A 12349-nucleotide genomic window follows, 5' to 3' on the forward strand; every position below is an offset into this window, starting at 1 on the left:
AAGCCTTCTTTCCACTTTATTGAGCAGTATTGCTCTTGGATCTTAATCTGGACCCCTAATACTGCAGGTTTTCCCATTTCGACCTCCATTTCCTGACTCACAGACCTCAAGCTGCCTCTGAACATTGACAAATCTGAGGCCTCCCACTGCCCCCACTGCCAACACCAGCAGCTCATATTCCCTCTCTTTTTTTCTGATTCACACTTAAGAAGTGTTAGCCTGCTGCCAGTCATGTCTGTGACAACAACACTCTTGCTTAAAGAACTGTGAAGATAAAACCCACTGTGTGGATTTCAGCCTATAAATAAAGCCACGCACAAAATATCGTCACCTAAAAATTACTGAAATAGGTGAAACCACTTCATAACCAGCTGTTTTTCTCATCACATTTACCTAAATATCACCCTTTAGGTGGGCTTCACAGGTCACACTAGTGGTAAGGAACTCACACGCCAGTGCAAGAGATGTAAGAGATGCGGGTTCAATCCCTGGGTCGGGAAGATCCCTTGGAGGAGGGCATGGCAACCCACTGCAGTGTTCATGACTGGAGAATCCCACGGACAGAGGAGCCTGCAGGTTATGGTTCATAGCGTCACAGAGTTGGACACGGCTGAAGTGATGTAGCATGCATGCACACCTTTTAGGTCTGTTCAATCCTACATATACTTAAAAAGCTAGATCACATGTTACCCTTTGCAAAAGCCTCAAGTGATATTTTGAGTTTATTCTCACGTCTCCTTTTCCACTTCTCTCAATTTTACATTTTACTGTATATTGCCTTACATTGCTGTTAAATGTTCCTGATTAAGTAAAGGACAAAAAGACGAGTTTCATGAGAGAGAAAATAATGGAAGAGAGAATCAAGCTAAGAATTATACATATTCCCAAGCAACAAAACACAGAATTGGGACAAAAGTAATTCTTAATGTATATTGCCATAGTACTATAAGCTTGATATAAAAGCGAAAAGCTCATATTACGCTGTTGTCATGATTCTATGATGATTCTTCCAGCTTATTTACCAACCCTTCCATCCGCACATATATAGTCCTCTTACCACCCCGGACCTAGATTTCCTTCTAGCATTAGAGGCATATCACTTGGGTGTTCTGGAACAGGAGGTTTATGTTGGATTCCAAAATTAAGAGGAAAACACCCTTAGGTGTGTCTACCATGCATGTCAAAAAGAATATGACTCTGGAAAAATATGGAACAAAAAAACGCACCAAAAAACTCTCCTTCTAAACAACCAGTTTCTTCCACCCTGTTCAGGAAAAAGTATTTCTGTAATCTATACACAGTTTTAAAGCATTTTTTCAACCATCATATTATCTCATGGTAAAGTTAATTAAATTTCCTTGGGTCACTAAGAACAAGCTTACTATCTTTTCTGGGTAAACTCAGTATCTATTTAAAAAAAACACACAGGGGAAGATTTCTGATGTTTGAATATTAATAATCAGAGAAAAATTTCCCTCTCTGGAAAAATAAATATGGCCTGAGTATGCAGTATGAATGCATTCACCATGTTCAAAGCAATCAATAGAGAGACACTCAGATCCAGGCACGCCACAACAAATATTTCAGTTTACAAGTATAAAGAAAACATCCTAAAAGTATTCAAGCAAGAAGAAACACACCACCTATAATAAATAAAAGCTAGGTTGGCCTAAGATTTAACACTAAATTTCATTGTGATGGGAAATTCAGTCACTTAGTAATTTAGTATCCAGATCACTTGTTTTAAATGTATAAAGACATTCTCAGGTGCAAAAAATCTCTAAAAAACACACAAACAGAAATCCAATTCGAGGAGACACTCCAGTCAACTAAAAGATAACATCAAAATTAGGAACTAAATTGAAAAAGACATGAAATAAAATTGATCCCAACACTTAACTTGCAGCAAACCTTGGGACTCCACTTTAAGTATATACAACTGACTGCATTCAAGGATGAAACTTGACCATATAGTGCCTTGTGCCATGTGCTCAGTTGTGGCCAACTCTGCTACTCCATGGACTATATAGCCCTCCAGGCTCTTCTGTCCATGAGATCCCCCAGGCAAGAATCCTGGATGGGGTTGCCATTTTCTTTCTCCGGGGGATCTTCCCACCCCAAGTATTCAACATGTCTCTTGCATCTCCTGCACTGGCAGGCAGGTTCTTTACCCACTGAGCCATCAGCGAAGTTCCATACAGTGCTTTGCCCACATGTTTCTCTTCTGTGTGTCTCCTTTCTTCTTTCCAAAAATATATGTTTCTTGAGCCCTCTAAGAAATGCAGCAAAAAAGGCTGGGGATTTGGAATTATCTTCTCTAAACATTTCACAGTGATTTATGGCAATCTACAGCAAAGGAAACAACAGTAAGCACTTAAATATTTTGCCCAACCTACTGAGTTTGTTATTCTCCAAAACAGAAAACACAATTTTAATACTAAGGCCTTTTTTAATATAAATAAATAGGAAAGTTAGAAAGATAATGGGAAATCACTGATCATTGTCCAATGCAGAAATTATAGGGTTTAAGGAAAAACGTGTTATATCTGTCCTCCCAAACCTCTCATATGATGTTTACATATCCATTTAAGCATGAAAAAGATCTATTACCAAAATTATTGAGCTTTGATACCGGCCACAAGGACTCAATTTGGGAGCTTGTGTTGTTATTCAACATGAAGCTACCCAACATAATTGGAAAGCATTGTAGTATAGAAAATACTTGTCATTTGTGCAGGGAAAATGAATTTATTCACAATAGCACTGTTCTTTTCACTGATTTTAAGGGGAAAAGTTGCCATTAGGATTATGTGTATCATTTCCCAAGCTATTTATTAAAGTTTTATAGCAGAGGAAAATATTTTTAAGAAGCAAATTAGGGACTTCCTTGGTGGTCCACCAGTGGTTAAGACTGCCTTCCAGTGCAGGGTTCGATTCCCTGGTCAGGGAACTAAGAAGCCAAATGCTTTAGGGCCAAAAAAAACAAAACATAAAACAGAAGCAATATTGTAAAAATTCAATAAAGACTTTTTTAAAAAGAAGAAAATTATTTGCATATGGGTGTTCTGTTTGGTTCTTTTTGCAGATGCCACAGCCACATATGTACCCCATGAGCAGAGCTGTTTAAAAAGATTTACTCTATCTATAATGCTTTCTCTTGCCTCTCTAAAAAGTTTCTAGCTGTCTAATGATGTTCACAGTGAGAAGATGGATATGGACAGGAGACTGAGTCTCACCTGAAGTCTCTGAACAAGAGAAATCTGAGTCCCTTCCACTGCTCACAGGGACTCAGAATCATTATGAAAGGGCTGCCAAGGAGAGGCTGGGGATGTGGCAAGTTTATGCACATGCTAAGTTGCTTCAGTCGTGTCCGACTCTGAGACCCCGTGGACTGTAGCCCACCAGGCTCCTCTGTCATGGAATTTTCCAGGCAAGAATACTGGAGTTGGTTGTCATTTTCTCCTCCAGGGGATCCTCCTGACCCAGGGATCAAACCCACATCTTCTGCATCTCCTGCATTGGCAGGTCGATTCTTTACCACTACGCTACCTGGGAAGTCCCAAAAGCCTACAGCATGTGGTATTTCCAGGCAATTTATTCAAGTACTAACCAGGCCTGACCCTGCTTAGCTCCCTAGATCAGACGAGACTGGGCACGTTCAGGGCAGTAAGGGATGAACTAATTTAGTAATGAAAAATATTCACAGAAAACATGCTCAGAAGTCATGACTGAGAACCCTAGATACATTTTTATCACAAACTTACTGGAAAAATCGTATAATATGGCAGAGTTTAAGCTTTAGAATCAGAAAGACCTGGGACTTCCCTGGTGGCCCAGTTGATAAAACTTCATGCCCCCATGCAGAGGGCCTGGGTTCGATCCTTGGTTGAGGAATTAAGATCCCACATGTTGCAACTAAGCCTGCAAGCTACAGCTACAGAAGCCTGAGCATCACAATGGAGACCCAGCACAGCAAAAAAGAAAAAAGAAACAGAATCAGAAAGACCTGAAATCAAATCCTAACAATCCACCCCTGGCATATAATTTGGACAAGTTATTGAAAATCTCTGACTCTCTGTTTGCTCTTTGGCAAAATGAGGATAACAATTCCTGTCTCGTGAATGCTTCTGAAGAACTGAATTAATACGTGTAAATTGTACGTATGTGTGCTCTCAAGTCACTCAGTTGTGTCTGACTCTTTGCAACCCATGGACTGTAGCCCACCAGGCTCCTCTGTCCATGGAATTCTCCAAGTAAGAAAACTGAAGTCGGTTGCCATCTCCTCCTCCAGGAGATCTTCCCGACCCAGGGACTGAATCCATGTCTCCTGCATTGGCAGGTGGGTTCTTTACCGCTGAGCTACCAGGGAAGCAAGGATTCTTTACCACTGCGCCATAATGATGTCCCCAGGTCAACTTAGAAAAAAGAAGAAATCCAGGGACTTTGTACTGAAGTGAAAAATAATAATAATATCAATCAGTAAAATTTATTGTAGACTTACTGTGACCTTCAAAGCTGGGGTGTTGTGGAATATTTTAAAATTCTGGTTTTGCCATATTCATCAAATGATAAACTCCTGAGGGTCATGGATGAAACTATGAACACTACAAAAAGGAAAAAGGAGACATCTATGTAGAAAGAGGAACAATAAGAAGGCAATGGGAGCTGAGCCTTACAGAATGAGCAAATGAGAAACAGAAAAAGCAAGGGAGGAGACAGCAATTCACAGAGGAATTTCACAGTATGTGTGCATGTATGTGAGAGAGACAGAAAGGGATAGAGAGAGAGAGAGCAGAGAAAGGACAGGGAGAAAAGAGATGCAGCCATGCGTTGGGTACCCAATGCGGGCCAGCACTGCACTCACTGCCTTACATGTGGCCGTGCTGTGCTTCATCATGCTCAGTCATGTCCAACTCTCTGCAACCCCATGGACTGTAGCCTGCCAAGTTCCTCTGTCCATGGGGACTCTCCAGGCAAGAATACTGGAGTGGGCTGCCATGCCCACCTCCAGAGAATCTTTCCAACCCAGGGATCAAACCCAGGTCACCCACATTGCAGGTGGATTCTTTACCGTCTGAGCCACCAGGAAAGCCCAATAATACTGGAGTGAGTAGCCTATTCCTTCTCCAGGGCGTCTCCAGAGTATCTTCCCAGCCCAGGAATTGAACCTGGGTCTCCTGCATTTCTCTGGCAAGAATCTCCGGCAGATTCTTTACCTGCTGAACTACCAGAGAAGCCCTGCCTTACATAGCAATCACATTTAATCATCAGAACACATCTGCAGGTATTATCTCCATTTTACAGATAAAGAAACTGAGGTTATAGAGGTTAGAACACAGAGCTATTTAGCAGTGACAGAGGCAGGATTTGAATCCAGGTTTGCCCAATCCAGTACTTAGGCTTTTCCCAACACCAGAGTTCTCAAGTCATGATAAACATGATCAGACTGGAGTGTTCTGTTTGTTGAGGAAGGCATACATTTTTATTCAGAATGTCCGTCTTGTGACAAAAACCTCAATGTTATTGAATTCCAAGATTGAAATAAATATCCCACTCTCTTTAAAGTATAGGAATTCAGCTCTTTCCCCCTTAAGCAAAAATTGCTTTGCTGTTGTTCAGTTGCTTAGCCATGTCTGACTCTTTGTGACCGCATGGACTACAGCATGCCAGATCCCCTGTCCACTGTCTTCTGGAGTTTCCCCTGATTCACATCCATTGAGTTGGTGATGCTATCTAACCACCTCATCCTCTGCCGCCCCTTCCCCTTTTGCCTTCAATCTTCCCCAGCACCAAAGCTTGCTTAGCAGATCCAAAACCCCCTGCAAAGACTACTGTTCCCTTGATATACTAAATTCCCTTCTCATCTAGCCCCAGCAAATTCTGTTTCTCACTCAGAGAGGAATTGATTTTCATTGGTATTCATTTGAAGTAGGGAAGGTCACAGCTTAGAACACTGGCAATGTATTGTCTAAAGAGCACAGTTTGTATCTTGCTTCCGAGAGAAGATCTTTAAAGATGCCTTGGCTTAGCTGACTTTTCTTCCCCTCCTGCATCCAAGAAACATCCTCCAGGGAGAAAGTCAATTTCAAATCTCACACTGCAGAGGCTCTGGGGCTGAATGCAGATTAGCCTAGTCCTTCTCTTTTGAGATAAATGGAATCTAAGGAGAGTTTTAAAAGAAAAGTTTTTAAGCAATCCTTAGGGCCTAGACTACGTTTTGATCGGACCAAGAAACAAGGTTCCAACCTGAAAGCCAAATAGGAGGCTTGATCCTCATTCAATTTATTTTTATTTTCCAGAGCCTCCCTTACATTGAGAATATGTAAACATTTTCAATTACTGTAAGTCCCCTACATACCAATCTTCAAGTTTTGAACATTCAAAGACATGAACATGCATGCCAGCCTCTGTATGCTAGCTGTTATACTGTACTACTGTGCTTTTCAAGGTACTGTACTCTAAGATTAAAAATGTTTTCTTTATTTTTGTTTTTTTATGTGCATACTATTTGTGTGAAAATTATTAAAAACCTATTACAGTACAGTACTATATAGCCAATTGTGTAAGGCGGGTACCTAAGCTAATTTTGTTGGACTATGAACTAACTGGACATACAAATGGGCTCTCAGAATAGAACTTTCGCTTATGTAGGGGACTTATTATATTCTAGCCATTAAGTTGTTCTCCTTTGCAAAAGTGCATCCTGGAAAGGAGGTTTGTCCTTAAAATGGTGATTTTGAGGACTGAATTATTCTGCAGTTTCCTGAGAAAGAGCACAGTAAAATCTGGAAGCATTTGAGGGTATTCTTAATTACTCAGACAGAATTATCAAAGCATACAGTGACTCCATCTATCCCTTCCTAGTATCTCACTCTCATTTTCTTTTTTACAATGTAGATATTTTACATAAAATTGTCTGGAGAAAAACAGACTATACTTGAGGGAGCAAATGTTAGGCCAGCCTTTCTCTGCTGTGACTGGTACTGGTGAAGGTCTTGAATATTCATGAGGAATACTTTTTAAAAACCACAGGGAGTGATTATCACTTCTTTTTCCTTTTCCCCAACATTTTCCCACACTGACTAGAATAATTCAAAACTTTGGGCTGGGCACAAACCAGATTACATAATTTATAAGTTTCAGTTGCAACGAATAGCCAAGTTTGAAGCTCACAGGAGCTCCTTTCTGAGTGAATATTACTGGGAACACACGAAGCTCTCCTTCACCTGCAGCTCCACTGAGGTAGAGAGCAAATGAAGATGATCTAGAAGGTTGACCACCAATAGCTATAAACCAAACACTGAAAAAGAAGGCTAACCTTGTAAAAACAATGCTATGTACTAGCACATGTGCCAGGAGATGGCAAAAGTTTTGCATTCATTTCCTCACTTAACTCTTACAACTCTATGAGAGGCATCACTATCACCCACTTGTCATATATGAGGAAATAGGCATAGAGTGAGAGGTAAGTGGCAGAGCCAAGGTTTATGCCAGGTAGTATAACCCTGAAACAGGAGGGAAGGGGGCAGGGCACAATCCCTAAAGAATGACAAAGCCCTTGAGGATACAACAAAATCTGATTAGAACCAATTAGGCCCAAGATGGTGGAAGATTTAACTTCCAGTAGATCTTGAGCCTCATTGTATGCTTACTGTAAAACATTAGCTAAATGACACCCACAGGTGCCAGGACAGCTCTGAGGCTAACTATAAAAGGTCAAAAAGTGAGCAGTGGCCTAATTCCTGGAAATTTCTGTCTCTCCTCCAAAATAATTAGAAAAATCCTCCCACTCGTTAGCCCATGAAACTACCCAGCCCATAAAGCTAACTATTCCTCTAGGCTTCTGAGATGGCCCACACACTGTCTGTGGAGTGTGTTTCTCCCAGGGCTGTTCTCGCCTTTTGAGACAGACCACATTCTGTCTATGAGATGTGTATTTCTCAAAATAAACTTGCTTCTTACCCTACGGCTTTTTGTCTCATTAGAAAGTTCTTTCTATGCTGAGATGTAAAGAATCTGAACTTCAATAGGTCCTGAGACCAGCTTTGTGGTTTTCATTAAAAGATAGTGGGTAAGCTCCATAAGTTAAGGACTTGAGTCATTCTGTTCACTTGTAGACCTCCAAAATCCTAGAACAGTGTGTGGCACACAGTAGGTGTCTAATGATTGTAACTATTTAATTGTATAATTAAATGATGAAAATATGAATAAATCAAGTTTTCAATTTAATTTGTTCCCTTGATCTTCAGATTTCTTGGGTACAGAAAACAGGACACTCTTGGAAGCATGAAAGATATCACCACGTGAAGAATCCCTCCCCCAGCTATTTCTCTGGTGTGGACTCAGCTACCAGACATGTATGATGGTAGTGCAGCCCCTGCCCACATCCCTGCAGTATTTTTTCTTATTATTCTGTAGCGCTAATTAGTCTCCGTTGTGCAATTCCCTAACATCATTCTTTTCCAGCATCTAACAAAGTGGCATTTGAGAGCAAGAGAAAGGGAAAAATTTGTCTCTGAGGTGGCTGCCGCAGACAGGATTCCAGGGGCCAGTTTCAGACTTGCGGCCTCAGAATCTCAGGACATGCAGCCCAGGAAACTGAATGTTTAAGCAGCTTCCCATGTAATTACTGTACAGATCCATGTCAGTGAAGCATCACTATCAAATCTCTTCCCCCACAAAGGAGGCTACAGGTTCTTTTTAAAAATCCCTGATGTTGGGCTCCAGCATTTCAGGAGATCTCTTTGAGGGGAGTCTATTTCCCTCCATGATGAACCTGTCTACTCTCTCCCAACGCCTCCGGTTTCCACCATGGTGTTGCCCTGAGACCTGCCCACCTTCCCTGGGTTAATCCTCTGGCTGAAGAGTGTGCCTGAGCTGACGACAGCACCCTACCTGGATGCCTATTTATGATCTTTCTTGGTGCATCCTTGGTAGTCCGAGAGCAGCAGTGGCCCGTCCAGACCAAGCTCAAGCACATAGAACTCCAGCTCCATCCACTCCTGGCCTCCACCTGTAGGGCAAGAATTTGAACATCTGTGAACCAGTCTAGGTCACTTGCATTCCCCTTCTCCCAAACATTGTTATTCAAAGGGAAGTACAGGACTTCCCTTCAGGTACAGTGGATAAGAATCCGCCTGCTGATGTAGGGGACACAGGTTCTACCCCTGGTCTGGGATGATCCCACAAGTCTCAGAGCAGCTAAGCCCTTACACCGCAATACTGAGCCCATGCTCTAGAGCCCAAGAGCCACATCTACTGAATCCCATGTGCCTAGAACCTGTGCTCCACAACAAGAGAAGACACCACAATGAATAGCCTATGCACCCCAACGAAGAGTAGTCCCCACTCACTGCAACCAGAGAAAGCCCGCTCACAGAAACAAAGACACACAAAAAAACAAAAATAAATAATTTTTAAAAACAAAGGAAAGTATAGCATCAGGTTTAAGAATGTAGATTCTGGAACCTGACCAAATCCACATCTCAGCTTGGCAACTGACTAACTGTGGGCTATTTCTGTTCTTTGCCCTAAGTTTCTCCACTTGTAATAGTACCTGCCTCTTAGGATGACCACGAGATTAAATGAACATGCTTAAAGCATGTAAGTGTGTAAGTGTGAATTGCTGCTATTCTTGCTATTGCTGCTGTTACCATCATTCAGGTAAAATAAGGTATCAAAAGCATCTAAGGAGAGGCTTAGAGTGGGAAAAATATGTAATGAATAAGAACCCTAAGGGGAACTCAGTGAAAAAAAAGAGGAGTTCATCACCCCTGTCTTGCTATATATGTGATGTGAATAAGGGCAGTTTACACATACTACAGTGTCCTTTTCTCCCGGTGATATCAGCTGAGCATTCTCCACATTAACTCCTTAAGTATAGAAGCCATACCCTAAAGACAAGTTTACATCTTCCTTTACCCCTGAAGAAGGGCTAGGCTATCCACTTTAGTATTCCTGCCTGGAAAATTCCATGGATAGAGGAGCCTGGCAGGCTACAGTCTACAGGGTCACAAAGAGTCAGACATGACTGAGCGACTTCCACTTTCACTTTATTACAAAATATATTCAGATTTTTTTTTCAGTCTTTTTGTGACTCTTTGAGTAAGAAGATAAGAATCTGAGGAACTGGGAAACATAATTAACTTTCGTAGGCCTCAGTTTACCATTAATAAAAGGGTTGAATTTAGACTACCCAGCTCTGCTATCTTACAATGCACTGTGCTGCCAAGCTTAGCTGACTCAGCTGAGCTGCAGAAAGTTAAGCCTCCTGATCATCACTACATCACCGCCTTAAGAGCAAAGCATGGCCCTTGATTTTCAGCCACATGCCAAAAATGTGGTGAGGAGGCTATAGGTGGGAAGTTATGGCAAAGAGACTAGAACAAAGAATTGGTAGAAAGAGAAAGTCAGAATGTACACAGAACATTGGTCTCAAGGCATTTAATTTTAAAAACTGTACTACAGACTTAGAATGTATGCAAGATATATCATATAGCAACAAAAGATTGAAAATACATGTGCAGCAATAGAAGTGAGTTAAATAAATGATGACCTTCTCAGGTGGCACTAGTGGTAAAGAACCCACCTGCCAAGGCAGGAGACATAAGAGATGTGAGTTCAATCCTCGGGATGGGAAGATCCCCTGGAGGAGAGCATGGCAACCCACTCCAGCATTCTTGCCTGAAGAATCCCACGGACAGAGGAGCCTGGCAGGCTACAGTCCATGGGGTGACAAAGAGCTGGACATGACTGAAGTAACTTAGCACACACACACATAAATGAATTGCAGTAGACTCACAAAATGAAATGCTAAGCAGCCTTTAACAATAATTAGGTAGCTCACATTTTATAAATCTTGTTAAGAAAAGATGTGCAAGGCATACTGTTATATGAAAAAAGCAGATAGTATATAAAATATCTTATCTCTCTGTCACACACACACACACACACACACACACACACACTTTTATACATACATAGACTATCTATGAACAATGCATAAACCAGTTACCATGGCTGGAGGGAAGAGAGAGGGAGAAGAGGAGGAAGGAGGAAGTCTTAACTTTTTATGAATACCTTTTCAAATCTTTAGAATTTTGAGCCACATACTACTCATTAAAAAGTAAATAAACATTAACGAAAAATTTAAATGTATTGCAATTCCCACAGTGGTGATAACAGATAGAAAGGTATGCTATTTGGGAACACAATGTATATTATATACTGTATGCATGTAAAGCAAGCATATGAACATCTACTGATGTAAATTAAAGCAAAAATAGCCTCATTAATATGATATCTGGGAATTTCTTTAATATGAGAGGATGGGAAATGGATCAAGGTTTAGATGAAAACATGACTGGTCATGAATTGGTAAATGTTGAAGCTGGTGATGGGTACACAGGGATCCTTTTACTTTCATAAAGTATATAGGGATTCTGTCTATATTTGTAAATGACTAAAATTTTTCACAAAAGAAAGTATTTTTAAATGGCTTCATTAGGTGTCTATAAATAAGTAGACAGACTATATATACAGCTCTAAGGTGGATCAAATTGATTGCAGAATATGAAGTTTGTGAGCACAGATCCAGTAAAGGGAAAGAAAGCTCTCAGTCTTTAGCACAAGGAGCCCTGGCTCACAGGCAGCGTTGAGAGTCAGACCAGGCTGGGAGTGAAGACCTCACTCAGGCAGAAGCTGACAACATGTGTTACCCTGGAGACAATACTTAAAATGACAATTTTTTAATTAGTATTATTTTTTAGACCAGTTCTAGGTTCATTGAAAAATACAGGGGAAGGTACAGAGATTTCCCACATCCCTCCTGCCCCCACACATGTATAACCCTCCCCACTACCAACATCCCCCACCAGAGTGGTGCCTTTGTTACAACTGACGAACTTGTACTGACACATGATAATCACCCAAAGTCCATCATTCACCCTAGGGTTCACTCTCGGTGTTTACATTCTATGGATTTGGACAAATGTATATTGACATGTACCCATCATTACAGTAGCATACAGAGAAGTTTCACTGCTCTAAAAATCCTTTGTGCTTTGCCTATTTATCTCCCCCTCTCCTTTAACCCCTGGAGACCAATGATCTTTTCCATAGTTTTCATAGTTTTCTTCTCCGTAGTCTTTCCTTTCCTAGAAGGTCATGTAGTTGGAATCATACAATATGTAACTGACATCATTTAAATATATTGTAACTAACTTTTTTAGATCTTTCTAAACCAGGACCGCCATCCCAGCAAGGTGTTCAGGCTTTAAAAACAGAAAATAACACAGCTCTTTTTTTTAACTGGGTGTTTCTTACAGCGTCCATGCTCCATCTGCATATA

The 12349-nt window shown here is 41.0% G+C and overlaps 1 long non-coding RNA gene across 1 annotated transcript in view; it reads right to left on the reverse strand.

The window, feature by feature from the left end:
- Positions 1-987: 987 nt before the first annotated feature.
- Positions 988-12349, reverse strand: part of LOC139032456 (uncharacterized) — an 86707-nt gene continuing 75345 nt past the window's right edge. The window contains exons 4-5 of the long non-coding RNA XR_011485007.1: positions 8896-9013; positions 988-2346 (exon numbers count right to left, since the gene is read on the reverse strand). This is a non-coding gene — a long non-coding RNA (uncharacterized lncRNA). The remainder of the gene's footprint in view (positions 2347-8895; positions 9014-12349) is intronic.

The sequence above is a fragment of the Odocoileus virginianus genome, chromosome 3 (assembly GCF_023699985.2).
Source record: "Odocoileus virginianus isolate 20LAN1187 ecotype Illinois chromosome 3, Ovbor_1.2, whole genome shotgun sequence".
Taxonomy (NCBI): Eukaryota; Metazoa; Chordata; class Mammalia; order Artiodactyla; family Cervidae; genus Odocoileus; species Odocoileus virginianus.